The sequence below is a fragment of the Mustelus asterias genome, chromosome 11 (assembly GCF_964213995.1).
Source record: "Mustelus asterias chromosome 11, sMusAst1.hap1.1, whole genome shotgun sequence".
NCBI classification, from domain to species: Eukaryota; Metazoa; Chordata; class Chondrichthyes; order Carcharhiniformes; family Triakidae; genus Mustelus; species Mustelus asterias.
The window spans coordinates 12,816,368-12,836,730 of record NC_135811.1 but is presented as its reverse complement, the minus strand read 5'-3'; the positions used below and the strand labels follow the sequence as shown (position 1 = coordinate 12,836,730).

The 20,363-nt window shown below is 47.2% G+C and overlaps 1 protein-coding gene across 2 annotated transcripts in view; it reads left to right on the top strand.

Moving 5' to 3' along the window:
* Window positions 1-20,363, top strand: part of mrpl43 (mitochondrial ribosomal protein L43) — a 163,400-nt gene that overhangs the window by 94,679 nt on the left and 48,358 nt on the right. The window lies entirely within an intron of this gene.

Below are 20,363 nucleotides of genomic sequence, written 5' to 3'. Positions count from 1 at the left end.
AGGTGAATCCTGCAGCGGTGGCATTGGAGTCGCGGGGAGGTCCATTGCCTCCGATCGGTCCCCAGTCGGACGTGGAGTCTCTGGAAAGGAAAATCCCCCATTCCCATCATGAAATGCTACCATATTATAGCTTGCGGTCTTCCCACGGGATGCCTGTAAGCCCCCATGGCATATCTGTAAACCCCCACGGCATGCCTGTAAGCCCCACGGCATGTCTGTAAGCCCCCATGGCATGTCTGTAAACCCCCACGGTATGCCTGTAAGCCCCCACGGTATGCCTGTAAGCCCCCACGGCATGCCTGTAAGCCCCCACGGTATGCCTGTAAGCCCCCATGGCATGCCTGTAAACCCCCACGGCATGCCTGTAAGCCCCCACAGCATGCACGTAAGCCCCCATGCATGCCTGTAAACCCCCACGGCATGCTTGTAAGATTCTAACCACAGCTTCCCAAGAGAACAAAGAAAATTACAGCACAGGAACAGGCTCTTCGGCCCTCGAAGCCTGCACCAACCATGCTGCCCGACTGAACTAAAACCCCCTACCCTTCCGGGGACTGTATCCCTCCATTCCCATCCTATTCAAGTATTTGTCCAGACGCCCCTTAAAAGTCACTATCGTATCCGCTTCCACTACTCCCCGGCAGCGAGTTCCAGGCACCCACACTCTCTGTGTAAAAAACTTGCCTCATATATCTCCTTTAAATCTTGCCCCTCACACCTTAAACCTGTGCCCCCAGTATTTGACTCTTCCATCCTGGGAAATAGCTTCTGACTATCCACTCTGTCCATGCCCCTCATAATCCTATAGACTTCTATCAGGTCGCCTCTCAACCTCTGTGGTTCCAGTGAGAACAAACCAAGTTTCTCCAACCTCTCCTCATAGCTAATGTCCTCCATACCAGGCAACATCCTGGTAAATCTTTTCTGTACCCTCTCCAAAGTCTCCACATCCTTCTGGTAGTGTGGCAACCAGAATTGAACACTATATTCCAAGTGCGAAGAGGAAGTGTCTTGATGCTTGTAAAATGCCCGTGTCAATAAGCCAATTAACTAGTTTATATCTCTGGTTAGCAAGAGACAGAGAAAAAGATACAAAAGTCTGAGGTCACATACCAGACGACTCAAGAACAGCTTCTTCCCTGCTGCCACCAGACTTTTGAATGGACCTCGTATTAAGTTGATCTTTCTCTACACCCTAGCTATGACTGTAACACTACATTCTGCACCCTCTCCTTTCCTTCTCTATGTACGGTATGCTTGTCTGTATAGCGCGCAAGAAACAATACTTTTCACTGTATGTTAATACGTGACAATAATAAATCAAATTAAAAGGCAAGACATTTTGCTCAACCATATGAAGCATTTCAGCCCCACAATGACTATGGTTCCCAATTGTGAGTACCGGAAGGATGTGTGGGAGGTGGTTAGGGTGAGGCAGGGGCAGGATAAGGGGTTCAGAAACAGGAGAAGCACCAGCGCCTGTGACATCTCTCCCTGCTTTGAGTGGCTGCTCAGAAGCTGCTCAGTTTTGAGAGCTCCACACCTGGGTTAGACGCAATCTGAGCCCTTAACGCTCGTTAAGCATCCCATTAACCACTTGAAAAGTATGAAATAAGCATCATTCTGGGGGCGGCCTGATCGGCCATTTCCTTCATCAAGTTCATGTTGCATGATATCAACTGAGGAAAGGTCAAGGGGGCCCCATTGATTTGATTGACAACCATTAAATAGATCCTAAAGAGAGTCATTAACTCTTCCCGCGAATAGGAGGAACTCTGCCCCTTTGATGTGCGGTGCGCAATTAAGTCAGCTACAATTACAATTCACCAGAGCTGTGTTTTATTATTCATTAAGGAGTTATTACAAGCGTGGCACAAATGTCACTTGATGACTGCCTGGCAGAGCAATGTTTAGATTGATATCGGAACAGCAGGGACCATCCCCCAACCCCACACCAGGCATTGTCTATGGATTTCTTCACCTCATTTAGCTTACAGTGGCACCGGGGAGGGGGGGCGGGGTGGGGGGGGGGAGGCTGGTGTGGGTTGGGGAAGAGTCGGTTCATGTCTTAATCAAACTGTTCTTGCAACTTGCGATAACTAAAAGCTAAAGGGTTTGGGTTAGAAGTTCCGAACAAGCAAATTCCACGACTGTCCTTGCAGCTGCTGTCCTGCCCACATCCATTCCTCCCCATCACATTACAATCATAGAATCCCTACAGTGCAGAAGGAGGCCGTTCGGCCCATTGAGTCTGCACCAGCAACAATCCCACCCAGGCCCTATCCTCGTAACCCCACATATTTACCCTGCTAATCTCCCTGATACTAAGGGGCAATTTAGCCTGGCCAATCAACCTAACCTGCACATCTTTGAACTGTGGGAGGAAACCAGAGGAAACCCATGCAGACACGGGGAGAACGTACAGACTCCGCGCAGACAGTGACCCAAGCCGGGAATCGAACCCGGGTCCCTGGCGCTGTGAGATTGCAGTGCTTACCACTTGTGCCACTGTGCCGCTCATATTATTATTGTTATTATCTCCTTAATTGGAGATGTGTCTAAACCGGTAACTATTAATACGCAGTCTAAGCACAGTTACACCTCAGTGCCCACAGTAACAGAGACGCACCACGAAAAGGCGTCAAGCTGCCAGTCTGCACATTGAGCGACGGATTATTCATCTGACTTTAATCAATCCAGGAGCAGTGAAGCAGAACAGAACCGGGATTGTCAAAAACAGAACTGCAATTCAGTCCTGACACCAACACAAATCAGCTTTTAACAGCTGGCCTCACATCTGTGGAGCGTAAAGGCAGAAATTAACCCTGCTCTCTCAAAGCAAAATTTAAAATGTGGTGAATAAATGTTAATAATGTAGGTTTGGTGTGGAAAGCACATGGATTGTGTTATTAGCAGAAAATGAAACCAGTCAAACGGGAGATCAATGCACTTGAGATCCTTTATGACTGCGATATCTTCAGGTACAGTCGAATGAAGCTATTTCACCTTGCAGAACGAGAAACATCAGGACGTCTGTCAGAAAACCTCAGGTAAAGATCTCCAAATATATCCTTCTTATAGAATCCCGACAGTACAGAAGGGGGCCATCCGGCCCATCCAGTCTGTACCGACTACATCCCACTCAGGCCCTATTCCCGCAACCCACACATTTACCCTGCTAATCCCCCTGACACTAAGCTCAATTTAGCATGGCCAATCCACCTAACCCGCACATCTTTGGAGTGTGGGAGGAAACCGGAGCATCTGGTGGAAACCCACGCAGACACGGGGAGAAAGTGCAAACTCCATACAGACAGCGACCCAAGGCCGGAATTGAATCTGGGTCCCTGGCACTGTGAGGCAGCAGTGCTAACCACTGTGCCACCGTGCTGTCCAATCTATTAAATAACAACCACAACTTACATTTATCTAGCACCTCCCAAGTATTGCAACATTCCGAGGTGCTTCACAGGAATCTCAGCAGGTAAAATTCAACACAAAGTCACATAAGGGTGACACGGTGGCGCAGTGGTTAGCACTGCTGCCTCCGTGCATCAGGGGCCCGGGTTCGATTCTGGTCTCGGGTGACTGTGGGGAGTTTGCACATTCTCCCTGTGTCTGCGTGGGTTTCCTCTGGGTGCTCCGGTTTCCTCCCACAGTCCAAAGATGTGTGAGTTAGGTGGATTAGCCATGCTAAATTAGCCTTTAGTGTCCCAGGATGTGTAGGATATCTTAAAGAGGAGACAGGTAGCAAGACTACTGGGACTTATGGTTTGAGTTATAAGGAGAGGCTGGATAGATTGGGACATCTTTGCCTGGAGTATAGGAAGCTGAGGGGTGATCTTATAGAGGCCTATAAAATAATGAGGGACATCGATAAGTCAACATCTTTTCCCAAAAGTAGGGGAGTCTAAAACTAGAGGGCATAGGTTTAAGGTGAGAGGGGAGAGGTACAAAAGGGTCCAGAGGGGCATATTTTTCATGTAGAGGGTGGTGAGTATCTGGAACAAGCTGCCAGAGGTAGTGGTAGAGGCGGGTATAATTCTGTCTGTTAAAAAGTATTTATGATGTGGAGATGCCGGCGTTGGACTGGGGTAAGCACAGTAAGAAGTCTCACAACACCAGGTTAAAGTCCAACAGGTTTATTTGGTAGCAAATACCATAAGCTTTCGGAGCAATGCTCCTTCGTCAGATGGAGTGGTCTCTGTTCTCAAACAGGGCACAGACACAGAAATCAAATTACAGAATACTGATTAGAATGCAAATCTCTACAGCCAGCCAGGTCTTAAATGTACAGACAATGTGGGTGGAGGGAGCATTCAACACAGGTTAAAGAGATGTGTATTGTCTCCAGACAGTACAGCTTGTGAAATTGTGCAAGTCCAGGAGGCAAGCTGTGGGGGTTACTGATAATGTGACATAAATCCAACATCCCGGTTTAGACCGTCCTCATGTGTGCGGAACTTGGCTATCAGTTTCTGCTCAGTGACTCTGCGCTGTCGTGTGTCGTGAAGGCCGCCTTGGAGAACGCTTACCTGAAGATCCAAGGCTGAATGCCCGTGACTGCTGAAGTGCTCCCCCACAGGAAGAGAACAGTCTTGCCTGGTGATTGTCGAGCGGTGTTCATTCATCCGTTGTCGTAGCGTCTGCATGGTTTCCCCAATGTACCATGCCTCGGGACATCCTTTCTTGCAGCGTATCAGGTAGACAACGTTGGCCGAGTTGCAAGAGTAGGTACCGTGTACCTGGTAGATGGTGTTCTCACGTGAGATGATGGCGTCCGTGTTGGATTTCTGTGTCTGTGCCCTGTTTGAGAACAGAGACCACTCCATCTGACGAAGGAGCATTGCTCCGAAAGCTTATGGTATTTGCTACCAAATAAACCTGTTGGACTTTAACCTGGTGTTGTGAGACTTCTTACTGTAAAAAGTATTTAGACAGTAACATGGGTAAAATGGGTATAGAGGGAAATGAGCCAAATGCAGGCAATTGGGACTAGCTTAGTGGTAAAAACTGGGCAGCATGGACAAGTTGGGCTGAAGGGCCTGTTTCCATGCTGTAAACCTCTGTGAAGGAATGGTTTAGGGAGGTATTTCCAAAGGATCGGGCTGAGGCAGCTGCTGACATGGCTGAGAACGGTGGAATTAAAATTGTGGATGCACCGTGTAGTGCATGCAACACCCCCATCATAATGGCCCCCATTGATCATTTCTCTATGCAGTCATGACAGAATTACGCTATATCAAGTTCATGGCACAGGAACGGGCCATTCAGCCCAGCAGCCTCTGCTAGCATTTATGCGCCACATGAGCCTCATCCCACATTACTTTGTCTAACCCGTGCAACACATTCTTGGACAAAATTTTCTACGCAAAGAAGCTGTTCCTGAGTGTGTTGGTGCGTGGTTTCAAACTTTTGTATCTTCTGCCCGATGGAAGAGAGTAACCGGGGTCTTTGATTATTCAATTATTATCCAATGGCGGCAGAGGTGGCCTGCCATTGGCTGGTGACGGGAGCGTCTGGTCCTGCTGTTGTCAATGGGAAACCCAAGGCTGGAAAATCCTGCCTGAGGTCAATGGATCTTTGCACGGCCTGTGTCCCGCCCGCTATGATTCCCGCGGCGGGCGGGATGGGAAAATTCCGTGTATTGTCCCACATTTCTCAACTGTTCATTATTCAGGATTAGGAGGTCCTCAGACAGAGACTCATCACAGGGCTTTCAACTGAATGGTTTTATTGAGGAACATCTTGTTCATAGAAACATAGAAGATAGGAGCAGCAGGAGGCCATTCAGCCCTTCGAGCCTGCTCTGCCATTCATCACGATCTTGGCTGATCATCCAACTCAATAGCCTAATCCTGCTTTCTCCCCATAACCTTTGATCCCGTTCACCCCAAGCGCTATATCCAGCTGCCTTTTGAATACATTCAATGTTTTGGCATCAACTACTTCCTGTGGTAATGAATTCCACAGGCTCACCACTCTTTGGGTGAAGGAATGTCTCCTCACCTCCGTCCTAAATGGTCTACCCCGAATCCTCAGACTGTGCCCCCTGATTCTGGACTCCCCCCCACCACCAGGAACATCCTTTCTGCATCTACCCTGTCTAGTCCTGTTAGAATTTTATACGTCTCTATCAGATCTCCCCTCATTCATCTGAACTCCAGCGAGAACAATCCTAACCTAGTCAATCTCTCCTCGTACATCAGTCTCCCCATCCCCATTCAGATTCCCACCAGTTTACAATAGCCGGTAACTCTATCCAGGCTGCATACATGAAGCTTCACAGAAACCAGAGTTAGGAGGTTGCGATGGCGCTAAATTACACTTCTGTGAAAGTGCCTTGAGGCATTTTCCTCCATTAAAAGTGTTATATAAACAAAGGTTGTCATTACTGTAGTTTATTGGACTGAGGCACTTTTGGCAGTCATGTAGAACAAAAGCCTACATTCTTCACTTTGGTGAAGGTGCTTCAAACTCCAATACAGAACATCCTGCTTCATTACGTGCGGTAAGAAGATATTTTATAAGCAGTTGGTTGGAATTATGCAAATACACGTCCACGGAGACAAGGAAGTAGCCGACTTGCAATACTGAATTTCACACTGGCATCAGAGAACGTCTTCAGTAGAAACTGCAACGAAAGGCACTTTGCACTCTTTGTTTTGCTGAACCAATTTAGCAAATTGAGACATGTCCTTTTGGACTTAATTGATTTTATTATCAGCGAAAGATGAGAACAGTCTGATGCACTATCAATCAAGTCAAGACTAGTTGTGAGCAAGACAAATAGGCTTGACTTGATTGATAGTGCATCAATTTTATTAGCAAGAACTTGGAGCCATCCCTGTCGGAGATCTGGTCTGGACTAAAGGCTAGGGGGAGGAGCCACCGCCTTTATACCCGGACCAGGGGGAGGAGTCTTGGGCAGAACCGACAGGGATGTGCCACATATACAGGTAATAATAAATACTAACTAACAGTGGTTAACCACAACAGATAACAGTGGTTTACCACACAGTCTTGAACTGTGATATCTCGCCGACATCAACAAAGTGTCAAGACATCCAGCAGACGTGGGGGGTTTGCCAAATGGCCATTAATGGCTCGCATGAGGAAACAAGCACACAAGGTGCTTGCAACGCAACAAAGACACTAAAAGGCTGAAATTCACCCATCCCACAGCCCACCAAGGCTCTGGTCAGAACCCATTTGTGAGCAGTTTTGGGCCCCATATTTAAGGAAGGATGTGACAGCCTTGGAAAGGGTCCAGAGGAGGTTCACAAGAATGATCCCTGGAATGAAGAGCTTGTCATATGAGGAACGGTTGAGGACTCTGGGTCTGCACTCGTTGGAGTTTAGAAGGATGAGGGGGGAATCTTATTGAAACTTATAGCATACTGTGGGGCCAACATAGAGTGGACATGGAGAGGATGTTTCCACTAGTAGGAAAAACTAGAACCAGAGGGCACAACCTCAGACTAAAGGGACGATCCTTTAAAACAGAGGTGAGGAGGAATTTCTTCAGCCAGAGAGTGGTGAGCTCTTTGCCGCAGAAGGCTGTGGAGGCCAGGTCATTGAGTGTCTTTAAGGCAGGGATAGATAGATTCTTGATTAATAAGGGGGTCAGGGGTTATGGGGAAAAGGCTGGAGAATGGGGATGAGGAAAATATCAGCCATGATTGAATGGCGGAGCAGACTCGATGGGCTGAGTGGCCTAATTCTGCTCTTATGTCTTATTCTCTTATGATCTTATACGTATAGCAGAGTGGGAATTAGTCTCCGCCACTGACCTGAAATCCTAACCTTGCCGATGTATCCTGGATCACAGTGGAATGGCCAAATAGACTTGTCACTTGGCGGTGCCCATGCCTTCTTGTGCCCAGTGAACAATTCATTTCACATTTGGATCGTTCTCGACTTGTCAGTTTAAACCATTTCTGATTTATTCCTAAGAGAGCCAACGGCCGGTAAACAAAAAAAAACTCTGATGCACCAAGTGGTTAGGATAAGGAATGCACTGTCCAAGATTGTGGTTTTTGAAAGGAAATTGGATAATTATTTGAGTAGGGCTGCGAGGAAAAGGCAGGTGACTGGGACTAGCTGAGTTGCTCATTCAGAGGCCAGCCCAGATTTGATGGGCTGAATGGCTGCAGCACAGAAGGAGGCCATCGTCTGATTCATAGAATCATAGAGTAGAATCTCTACAGTGTAGAATGAGGCCATTCGGACCATCAAGTCTGCACTGACCACAATGCCACCCAGGCCCTATTCCCATAACCCTGCACATTTACCCTGCTACTCCCCTGACACTAGGGTCAATGTACCATAGCCAATGATCCTAACCAGCCCATCTTTGGAGTGTGGGAGGAAATCGGGGCATCCGGAGGAAACCCACGCAGACACAGGGAGAACGTGCAAACTCCACACAGACAGTGACCCGAGGCCGGAATTGAACCCAGGTCCCAGGCGCTGTGAGGCAGCAGCACGAACCACTGTGCCGCCCTGCGATTCTGCAGTAACTAATCACAAAACTTCAAAGAGTATGGAAAAATGTTATTTTGTTGAATCCCCTTATGAATTTCCCCCATTTGTTTGCAGCGGTGTCCTGGGGATGAATACTTAACTCTTGAAGACTTTAGGGCAAATATTGCAGGGTTACCCACTCGATTTAGCAAATGATGAAACCTTATCAGTGTTATCTGAGGTCCTGGCCTAAAGATCTGTTCACATTGAAGATTATGATCCTCCACAGTGTAGTATTGGGGTGTTTAGGACTGTAAGGGTTAATATGGCGCTGGGGAAGCTGTACTGCCCATATTATGATGGAGAGAGTCACTGGGGAGTGGTAGAGGGTAGCAGAGAGTCTGGTGAAAGTCAGCATGAAGGTAACAGCTAATCAAGTCTGTATCTTATGTATATATAAAGAAAAGTTAAAGTTTATTTATTAGTCACAAATAGGCTTATATTAACGCTGCAATGAAGTTACTGTGAAAATCCCCCAGTCGCCACATTCCAGCGCCTGTTTGGGTACACTGAGGGAGAATTTCGCATGGCCAAAGCACCTAACCAGCACATCTTTCAGATTGTGGGAGGGAATCGGAGCACCCGAAGGAAACCCATGCAGACCTCGCACAGACAGTGACTCAAGCCAGGAATCGAACCCGGGTCCCTGCCACTATGAGGCAGCAGTGCTAACCACCGTGCTGCCCCGTATATGTATATAGGTACGTGTTATTAATAAACAGTCCAACAATACAATCCTCTCTCGACCTCTTCATGAGGCAGCGTACAACCTGACAACACACAGCGTCCCCAGGGCACAATGAAAATGATGGGATTGATCACAGGCTATATGTGTGGATACAGTCTGACATGGAATAACTGCTTATAATTGAGCCATTGTCCCCTCTTTGAAAGTGTTTTGCTTTGTGACATTATTACCGTGTGCAGAGCAGAGAGAGATCATTCGGAAGACGGGCAATGAAAGTTAGATTCTCACTTGTCAGTGTTATTTGGTTGAACGCTGCTTTCACACAGGGAACATCTATATGGTAATAAAGTCCATTAGTAATGAACTTCTGACAAATGGTGCCAACACGTCTCATTGCATATTCCTCTCCTGTCCGTGTTAACATCCTTGTGACATTACAGCGTACTCATTATTTTTTCTTTCCACCTTCGGGTAACAGGCCAAGGGGTTTGGCAAGAGGCTCAATGAGATGGAGAGTGGCTGAATTGACAGCATCGATGGGCTATATTGAACTACCCTCCCCACCCCACCCACCCACCCCATCCCTCTGCCCCCTCCCATCCCCAACTGGATAAACAGCAAAATGTAGAACAAATTGCCAAGCGATTCGATTAGCAGGGATAGAAACATAGAAACTGGAAGCAGGAGGAGGGCATTCAGCCCTTCGAGCCTGCTCCGCCATTCATTATGATCATGGCTGATCATCGAATTCAATATCCTGATTCCCCCCTTCCTCCCATATCCTTTGATCCCTTTAGCCCCAAGAGCTATATCTAATTTCTTCTTGAAATCAGACAACATTTTGGCCTCAACTACATTCAATGGGAGTGAATTCCACACATTCCCCACCCTCTGGGTGATGAAATTTCTCCTCACCTCAGTTCTAGAAGGTTTACCCCTTATCCTCAAACTATGACTCCTAGTTCTGGATTCCCCCGCCATCAGAAACATCTACCCTGTCTAACCCTGTTAGAATTTGATGAGTTTCTATGAGATCCCCTCTCACTCATTTAAACTCCAGTGAATATAATCCTAATCGATTTAGTCTCTCCTCATATGAAAGACCTGCCATCCCAGGAATCAGCCTGGTAAACCTTCGCTGTAGTCCCTCCATAGCAAGGACATCCTTCTTCAGATAAGGACACCAAAACTGCACACAATACTCCAGGGGTGAGGGGTAAGGAGGGGAACCTGGTGGTGATCCATGAAGGACAGCCTTGACCCAGTCACAAAAGATATTTTTTCAAATTCAGTTGCTTTATTCATGAAAAAAACATGTAGTGTAAACCACAGATCCTCACAGATGTGTTCATGGAATGGGACAGCACAGGAGGCCATTTGACCCATTGCACTGTGGTATACCTCAATGACAATAGCCACGTTCAACTGTTCGACATATTGAGAAATAAAACTGTTTGAAGATAGTGACCAACCGGATACACACCTGAAACCGTAAAATCCCACCCGAGGTTAACGGACCTTCCCATGCTCCGCCCTTTGCCTGCTCTGATTCCCGTGGCGGGCAAGCCAGTAAAATTCCGGTCAAAGACTGCAGGCTCCTAAAGCAAAGATAAAACACTGCGAATGCTGGAAATGTGAATTTAAAACAGAAAATGTTGGAAATACTCAGTAGGCTTGCCAGCGTCTGTGGGGAGAGAAACAGGATTAACGTTTCATGTCAACAATCTTTCTTTCGATCCGTCCTGAGCCATCTTCTTGAACCGCTGCAGTTCTTGTGACGTAGCACACCCACAGTGCTGTTAGGAAAGGAAGTCCAGGATTTTGACGTAGCGACAGTGATAGAACGGCGACACATTACCAAGTCCGGATTGTGTATGACTTGGAAGGGAACCGGCATATCATAGAGGGCGGTGTTCCCCTGCATCTGCCTTGTTCTTCTAGGTGATAGCACCTTCCAAATGCACAGCCTCTGCCAAAGGAGCCTTGGCGAGTTGCTCTGTGTATTTTGTCGATGGTACACACTACTGCCACTCTGCACTACTGATGGAGAGAGTGAATGCTGGATGGGCTGAATGTCCTGTTCCTATGATTTGACATTGTAACTAAAGGCATCTCTGACAGTGCAATCCTATCTTGATCAGAAGACGCAAGGAAAATATCTATGTCATTTTAATCCTGGCCTCTTAGAAAATTATTATTTTTTTGAAGTGGACAAATGGCTGGATCGATAAAATGACCTCCGCTTGTTCTGGAAGTTTCTGAGCAGTTTAAACTCCCGGAACGTAACACTCCTTGCATTGTATAAACTTTCTAGCCTAGCCAACACAAAGGGCAAGGCATCTGCGCCAGCCAGCTCTGTGACGCCTCATCTCCAACGTTATGCTAATGGCTCTACAATTACCTGCTCAAAAACACAACGGGTTTCATTAACAGAATAGTTCAACCTGAAGCCACCCTGTCGCGTGACTGAGACGTGAGCTTTTTGAATTGTTTTAATGACACAGCGTTTGGGTTTTATCTTCAACTGAGGTTTAACCTCCAAAGAGAAGGGGACTCCAGGCTAGCAGCCTGTCTCTTATCCCCCATCTCTCATCAAAAACTAACCTCCGGAAAGAAACCTATGTTTCGTCGACAGAGTGAACTAACTTCCAGGATACAAGAATACTTTGCCGCATCTCCAACAGACTCAATCTGCTACTGAGTTCCTATGACCGAGATCAGGGAAGCTGCCAGGCAAAGTCACCTAAAAGAACCATCGGACATCGATGTGCTGGGCTCTGGACTCATGTGGAACCATAACTCTTGGACCGGGATTCTCCTTCCATGCTCGCCTCAAAACTGGAGAATCCCACCCAAGGTCAATGGTTGGTAAGTTTGCAGATGACACCAAGATTGGTAGCGTAGTGGACAGTGAAGAAGGTTATCTCGGATTGCAACGGGATCTTGATCAATTGGGCCAGTGGGCTGACGAATGGCAAATGGAGTTTATTTTAGATAAATGCAAGGTGATGCATTTTGGTAGATTGAATCAGGGCAGGACTTACTCAGTTAATAGTAGGGCATTGGGGAAAGTTACAGAACAAAGAGATCGAGGGGTACATGTTCATAGCTCCTTGGAAGTGGAGTCACAGGTGGACAGAGTGATGAAGAAGGCATTCAGCATGCTTGGTTTCATTGGTCAGAACATTGAATACAGGAGTTGGGACATCTTGTTGAAGTTGTACAAGACATTGGTAAAGCCATACTTGGAATACTGTGTACAGTTCTGGTCACCCTAATATAGAAAGGGTATTATTAAACTAGAAAGAGTGCAGAAAAGATTTATTAGGATGCTACCAGACTTCATGGTTTGAGTTATAAGGAGAGGCTGGATAGACTGGGACTTCTTTCTCTGGAGCGTAGAAGGCTGAGGGGTGATCTTATTGAGGTCTATAAAATAATGAGGGGCATAGATCAGCTGGATAGTCAATATCTTTTCCCAAAGGTAGGGGAGTCTAAAACTAGAGGGTGAGAGGGGAGAGATACAAAAGTGTCCAGAGGGGCAATTTTTTCACACAGAGGATGGTGAGTGTCTGGAACAAGCTGCCAGAGGCAGTAGTCGAGGCGGGTACAATTTTGTCTTTTAAAAAGCATTTAGACAGTTACATGAGTAAGATGGGTATGAGGGTATAGAGGGATATGGACCAAATGCGGGCAATTGGGACTAGCTTAGGGGTTCAAAACTAAAGGGTGGCATGGACAAGTTGGGCCGAAGGGCCTGTTTCCATGCTGTAAACCTCTATAACTCCATGATCTTTGCATGGTCCACCCACCCCGCCCACTACAATTCCCGTGGCGGGTGAGATAAGAGAATTCTGGCCCTTATTTTTACTGTGATCCTTGGCCTGAATCTCTTTCCATCCCGTATCCCTCTTTTACTATACGTCTGCAAAATACAGGCAGACGTTGCAAAACCCCTTCCCAAGTTTTACGTGCTTTCAAAATAAAATAACTATAAAATGAGTAATAAAAATAATTTTTTTTTAACCTTATCTCCGGTTTGCTGTGGGGTTATTAATAGAAGATTGGATCACTCCCACACTGGAGAGTTGGGGAAATATGTCGTCTTTTATAAAGGGGGAAATCAAAAATATTGTTTAAAAACTTCAATCAGGGCTGATTAAATGCTTGCTCCACGCAGCCTGTCTGTAATAAGCCCTTCAACACTGCACTGAAATATCAGTACTGGGATTTGCACTCACTCTCACTGCGACTCTTCAACCTGCAATGTCCGCACTCAAACAGAACCGACTCGCAATTTTCCAGTCATCCAAAGTATAGTCTCCAAACCACATCAAAATCTAGACTAATTCCGAATCAAAGAACGTGACTTCAATGTTCAGTTCATATTTCTGCTTATTACAAAGACCAAGGCTTTTCCAGTCCTTCCTGTTGGTGTGATCTTCTGGTCCCACCAGAGGTGAACCCACCACCCTCCCCATCCCCACAACGCAAATGACCATTAACTTCAGCGGGACTGGAAAATCCTGCCGGCAGCCAATGGCGAGCCGCCTCCCCTGACAGAAAACCCTCCGCAGGCCAGCCGGAAAATCCAGGCTTAACCCTTTTGAGAGAAACATCACAGAAAACTGTGTTGAACAAAAGACTGTCCATCTCTTTCAGGAATGTGCAATGCTCAGAAATTAAATTAGAAATGAGGATTCATTGCGGTGAGAGGAGAGAAGAGGGGATGTTCTTCTGCCTAATTTTCAGGAGATATTGCGGAGTTTGAAGGTCAGGGGATGGGGGGGGGGGGGGGGGGGGTGGGGCCATTGCAACGCAGCTCTATTCATTCTTACAAACATTGGATTTTGTGGTGGAATAGCCAGCCTGCATATAGTCAGGCCAATAAGGCCCTTCCGAAGATCCATTATTCCCAAAGCAAGCGCATTCTACAAGATGCACTGCAACAACTCACCAAGGCTCCTCCGACAGCACCTTCCAAACCCATAACCCCTACCACCTAGGTGGGAAAGGGCAGCAGATACATGGGAACACCATAACCACTATCATCACTCTCAGGTTCCTCTCCAAGCCACTCAGCATCCTGACTTGGAAATATATCATTGTTCCTTCACTGTCACTGGAACTCCCTCCCTAACAGCACAGTGGGTGTAGCTACACCTCATGGACCTGTAGCGGTTCAAGAAGGCAGTTTACCATGACCTTCTCAAGAGCAAGTAGGAATGGGCAATAAATGCTGGCCCAACCGGCAACACCCACATCCCAGGAATGAATAAAGGTTCATACCAACGAGACAGGTTGTGACAACGTACCATCACCCTCTGTGATCAAATGGTGTAGTGCCATCACTTATCTATTTTTATTTATTTATCAGTCACAAGTAGGCTTACATTAACACTGCAATGAAGTTACTGTGAAATTCCCCTAGTCGCCACACTCCAGTGCCTGTTTGGGTACAATGAGAGAGAATTTAGCACGGCCAATTCACCTAACCAGCACAGCTTTCGGATTGTCGGAGGAAACAGGAGCACCCGGAGGAAACCCACGCAGACACGGGGAGAACGTGTGGACTCCACACAGACAATGACCCAAGCCGGGAATCGAACCCGGGTCCCTGGCGCCGTGAGGCAGCAGCGCTAACCACTGTGCCACCCAATTCGTGCCAATTCGCTAACCACTGTGCCAGCGTCATAAAACACAAGTGAGTTGTACCCTTTTGAGAATTCAATATAAACAAGTTGGGGTGAATTTTCCCATTCCGCCCGCCACGGGAATCAGAGCGGGCGAGGGGCGGACCATGGAAAGGTCTGTAGACCTCGGGCGGGATTGTCCGGTTTCGGGGCGAGCGCAGCTGGAAAATCCCACCCGATATGTTGGAATTCAATGAGACGATATAATCCTCTCGGGAAATACATTTCCCTCAACATTTATTTTAATCAGAGCCATAATTCATGTAGAAATATTAAACAAAGAAACTTAAATATTACAATTTGAAAATGCTGGCCACACCAATTCTGTAACAAATTATTTATAACCTTTCCATCTTTAAATGTCGGCCGCTTACCTGAAGCACAGATTGTACGAGCTAATTAACACCATGTTCACATCAAGCAAGGAATGTGTTCAATCTCCGAGTTTGGTTGTTACAATGTGAATGTTAAACAAGGGAATCGTGATTAATTTTTTCTATTAACGACATTTACTTATTGTTTTGAATGATATTCCCTTGACGTGAGCTCCGTACATCAGTTGAGGTGCATCATCCATCAAACTGACAGAGACGGAGTTTGATTGATGTAGTGGAACTGATGGGACATTACAGAAATGAGAAAAACACCGCAGAATATATACGTATATACCTAAAATAGTGCCACTGCTTTGCCATGTTAAGAAGTCCATGCCACTCATAAGCCCTGACAGCTGCATGACGACCGTTGGGTCAAACAGAAACACAAGGTTGTACGATGCGGCAGTTGCCCTGAGGCCTGCAGGGCTGAATCAGTCCCGGCTATTGCCACACAAAGGGTAGGCAATGTGGATCTATCCCCACCCCCACACTCCCCACTGTCATCAGCATTAACCAATCCACTTGGCCCCATTTGAGAACAGGTGCAAGGCTTTTCCAATGCAACCTGGCGCTACAATGGCGCTGTTTATGTCTGTCACCTTCAGCCCCTCCCCTTCCCCCACCCCCAACACAATGCCATTAATCTTTCGAGGGGACTTGTCTGTTCTCCGTCCCCCTGAACAAAATCAGAAAGGACCGCCTTCGTTCCTTGTGGTGAACCATAGATGGTTACCACTATGGGTACTGAACCATAGATGGTTAGCACTATGGGTACTTGTACATATGTTACTGTTGTCACTGTTGGGGTTAGGGTTGGGGTGTTCTACCTGTTGGTATTGTTCTGTGGTACACTCCGGTTGGCTCCGCCTACCTGTAGGAGTATAAAGGTCACTGCACTGCCTGGTGACCCTTTAGTCTGGGATTGTATTGTTATATAGTATGCTCCATTCTTGTTACTAATAAAAGCCTTTATTTCCTGGGTACGGTCTAGCCTCCCGAGTGATTTAATCGCGCATCATTCCTCATTGCTCATCCACCCTATTCACCTGGGCTATCCATGTCATCTTTCAAGGACTCATACAGCACAGCAGGCAGCCATTTGGCCCATCGTGCCGGTGTCGGTTTGACACCCAACCTGACCAAAGGAAATTGGAACGTACTTGAAAAGGAGACATTTTACAAGGCTGCAGAAAGAGTAGGGGAGCGGGCAGTAACTGGGCCACTCTTGGAACTAGTTAATATTGTTCTTGCAGAGAGGCTGCACAGGCTCAACAGGCGAAACAACCTCCTCAGGGCAGCAACGTGGCACAGTGATTAGCACTGCAGCCTCACAGCGCCAGGGACCTGGGTTTGATTCCCGGCTTGGGTCACTGTTTGAGCGGAGTTTGCACATTCTCCCCGTGTCAGCGTGGGTTTCCTCCGGGTGCACCGGTTTCCTCCACAGTCCGAAAGATGTGCTGGTTCAGTGCATTGGCCGTGCTAAATTCTCCCTCAGCGTACCCGAACAGGCACCGGAGTGTGGCAACTAGGGGATTTTCACAGTAACATCATTGCAGTGTTAGAAACCATAGAAACCCTACAGTACAGAAAGAGGCCATTCGGCCCATCGAGTCTGCACCGACCACAATCCCACCCAGGCCCTACCCCTATATCCCTACAGATTTACCCACTAATCCCTCTAACCTACGCATCTCAGGACACTAAGGACAATTTTTAGCATGGCCAATCAACCTAATCCGCACATCTTTGGACTGTGGGAGGAAACCGGAGCACCTGGAGGAAACCCACGCAGACACAAGGAGAATGTGCAAACTCCACATAGTGACCCAAGCCGGGAATCGAACCCGGATCCCTGGAGCTGTGAAGCAGCAGTGCTAACCACTGTGCTACCGTGCCGCCCCAATGTCAGCCTACTTGTGACACTAATAAATAAACAAACAAACAATTATATGATTCTAAAGAGCTGGCACAGAGAAGATGGGCTGAATGCCCAATGATTAAGTTGTCTAGGCTTTCAGATATGGGACGATAAGTCTCAGGAACCTCCACGTGCTTATGGGTCCCAGTTTGGGTTGTTCCATTTTGCACTTCTGTTCAAACTGAACAAACATTCACACCCTGTAATCGAGGATAACAAAGTGGAGGACCCACCTCCCACTGACTGAGAGGCAAGTTAACACAACCAAATACATTTTGAGACAGAAAGCAGCACACGCTTTTCTCCTCTTGACATCCTCTTCTCCTGATGCGATCCCTTCTGTCGCAAACTCAAAACCATGTTTGTGCTGAGTTATTGGTTTCTGGTGAATGGGTTGAAAGGTTTTCAGAATGCTGACACATCTCCTTTACTGCGGTTACGCCACTTTTCAACCAGCGGCTCACTGTGCTCCCCCTCGCTGAGTAGGTACAACATTGTACTTCTAATGTAAACATAGGTAATAACTACAGAAGAAGCAGGGTGATAATATGTTGTCAGATTCTGGGAAGGAACTGATAACAAGCAGAGTTAATTGAAACAGAGCGGGCGTTGTCCCAGCGTCTCGACAGACAAGCTATCCTCAACCAAGCTGCCCTCGAGCAAGTCACCAGATCGTGGATCAAATAGTCGCTGCGGTTGTCCATGTAACAGCATTTGATTTGATTTGATTTATTATTGTCACATGTATTAACATACAGTGAAAAGAATTGTTTCTTGCGTGCTATACAGCCAAAGCATACCGTTCATAGAGAAGGAAAGGAGAGAGTGCAGAATGTAGTGTTACAGTCATAGCTAGGGTGTAGAGAAAGATCAACTTAATGCGAGGTAGGTACATTCAAAAGTCTGACGGCAGCAGGGAAGAAGCTGTTCTTGAGTCGGTTGGTACGCGACCTCAGACTTTTGTATTTTCTTCCTAATGGAAGAAGGTGGAAGAGAGAATGTCCGGGATGCGTGGGGTCCTTAATTATGCTGGCTGCTTTGCCGAGGCAGTGGGAAGTGTAGACAGAGTCAATGGATGGGAGGCTGGTTTGCGTGATGGATTGGGCTACATTCACGCCCTTTTGCAGTTCCTTGCGGTCTGGGGCAGAGCAGGAACCATACCAAGCTGTGATACAGTAAGAAGTGTCACAACACCAGGTTAAAGTCCAACAGGTTTATTTGGTAGCACAAGCTTTCGGAGCGCTGCTCCTCCATCAAGTGAGCTGTGATACAACCAGAAAGAATGCTTTCTATGGTGCATCTGTAGAAGTTGGTGAGAATCGTAGCTGACATGCCAAATTTTCTTAGTCTTCTGAGTAAGTAGAGGCGTTGGTGGGCTAGTGTTGGCATGGGGGGACCAGGACAGGTTGTTGGTGATCTGGACACCTAAAAGCTTGAAGCTCTCAACCCTTTCTACTTCGTCCCCGTTGATGTAGACAGGGGCATGTTCTCCTTTACGCTTCCTGAAGTCGATGACAACCTCCTTCGTTTTGTTGACATTGAGGGAGAGATTATTGTCACTGCGCCAGTTCACCAGATTTTCGATCTCATTCCTGTACTCCGTCTCGTCATTGTTTGATCGCTGCATCATTGCAGTCAACTTCCTCTAGTCCCGAGAGTTTCCTAGTCTCCAGCAGTGCAATGTCTGAATTACACGGAGCTCCTCAATGTCCTCACAGTGAAAGATGTCCTGTTCCTGTAAACTCTTCATTTTATTTGTCTTCTGCAATTGCAACGACCCCGACGTTTCCCGTGTCTACTCTTCATTCTTGTGTCAAAAGCATTGTCCACCAATCTCTTCCATTGATGAAACCGTGTCAAGAAGTTGCATCTTCACACACTAAATATTACATTCCACCGCCTCAGCAACTCTCCGGAGAAGCACACTGCCATGTTTTCCGATGTTAAAAGGAGCTATACAAATACAAGCTGTTGTTGCAGGAAAGTCCAGATCTACCCAAAGCTTAAATATAGCTCCTATATCTGGGGACAATGCACTAGCAATGCCGGGGGGGGGGGGGGGGGGGGGTGGAATGGAGGCCATGTGGCTACTACTAATTTAACCCCCCTGACTAAAAGGTCGGTCAGAAAAAAAAGACTCCATCCCACAGCAATAACAAGCTGCAGGGTCCCACAACGAGGACAGTGTGGGACTCCCACTCCCCCAGGAGGGAGAGCCAGAACTCTCATTACCGGGTGCTGCCAGGACTGCAAACAGACCCAGAGTGAAAGCCCCAACAGATCCTGGGCTCAGACAAACCAGGGGTATTGGGCAGGGAGGGATAGGGCCACGAGGGGTGGGATGGGATGCTGTTCGAGTGGATTTGCAATGCAGGTGGGGAAGGGGATGGCACCGTCTTCAGATGGGGGTTGAAAGGGGGGGTGCCGTGTATGTGCAATGGGTATCACTCCACCCAAAGAAGAAAGCTCCACCCTCACCCCCACATTCTTGCTGCCCTTTTAAAAACCCCAATATTATCCTGCCCACACACCTGCCCTGTGCTGAACCTATGGGCAGGATAATATTGGGGTTAAATGGCTTGCAAACAAGCTCAATTGACTCTTAGTTATTTAAGGGGACAGTACAGTAGCACAGTGGTTAGCACTGCTGCTTCACGGCACCAGGGACGCAAGTTCGATTCCCGGCTTGGGTCACTGCCTGTGTGGCGTTTGCACGTTCTCCCCGTGTCTGCATGGGTTTCCTCTGGGTGCTCCGGTTTCCTCTCACATTCGGAAAGACGTGCCGGTTAGGTGCATTGACCCGAACAGGTGCCGGAGCGTGGTGACTAGGGGAATTTCCCAGTAACTTCATTGCAGCGTTAGCGTAAGCCTTACTTGTGACTAATAAATAAAATTTTAAACTTTTGTTTACGTGCAGCGGGTGGGCTGCCAAATTTAAGCACCTGCCCACCCCCATTGTACCATATTTTACCTCCCAGCCCAGGCCAATAACAGTGTAAAATCCAAGCCCCTCTGCCATGAGTATAAAAAATAATCCTTCCCTTTAGCTTGGATTTCTCAATTGTAAGCGATTTAGCCCCACCTGGTGGAGAGGGAGTAGATTGCATAACATTCTCCACCACAACGGGCCATTTGTACCAACGGGTCAATGTTAGCTCACA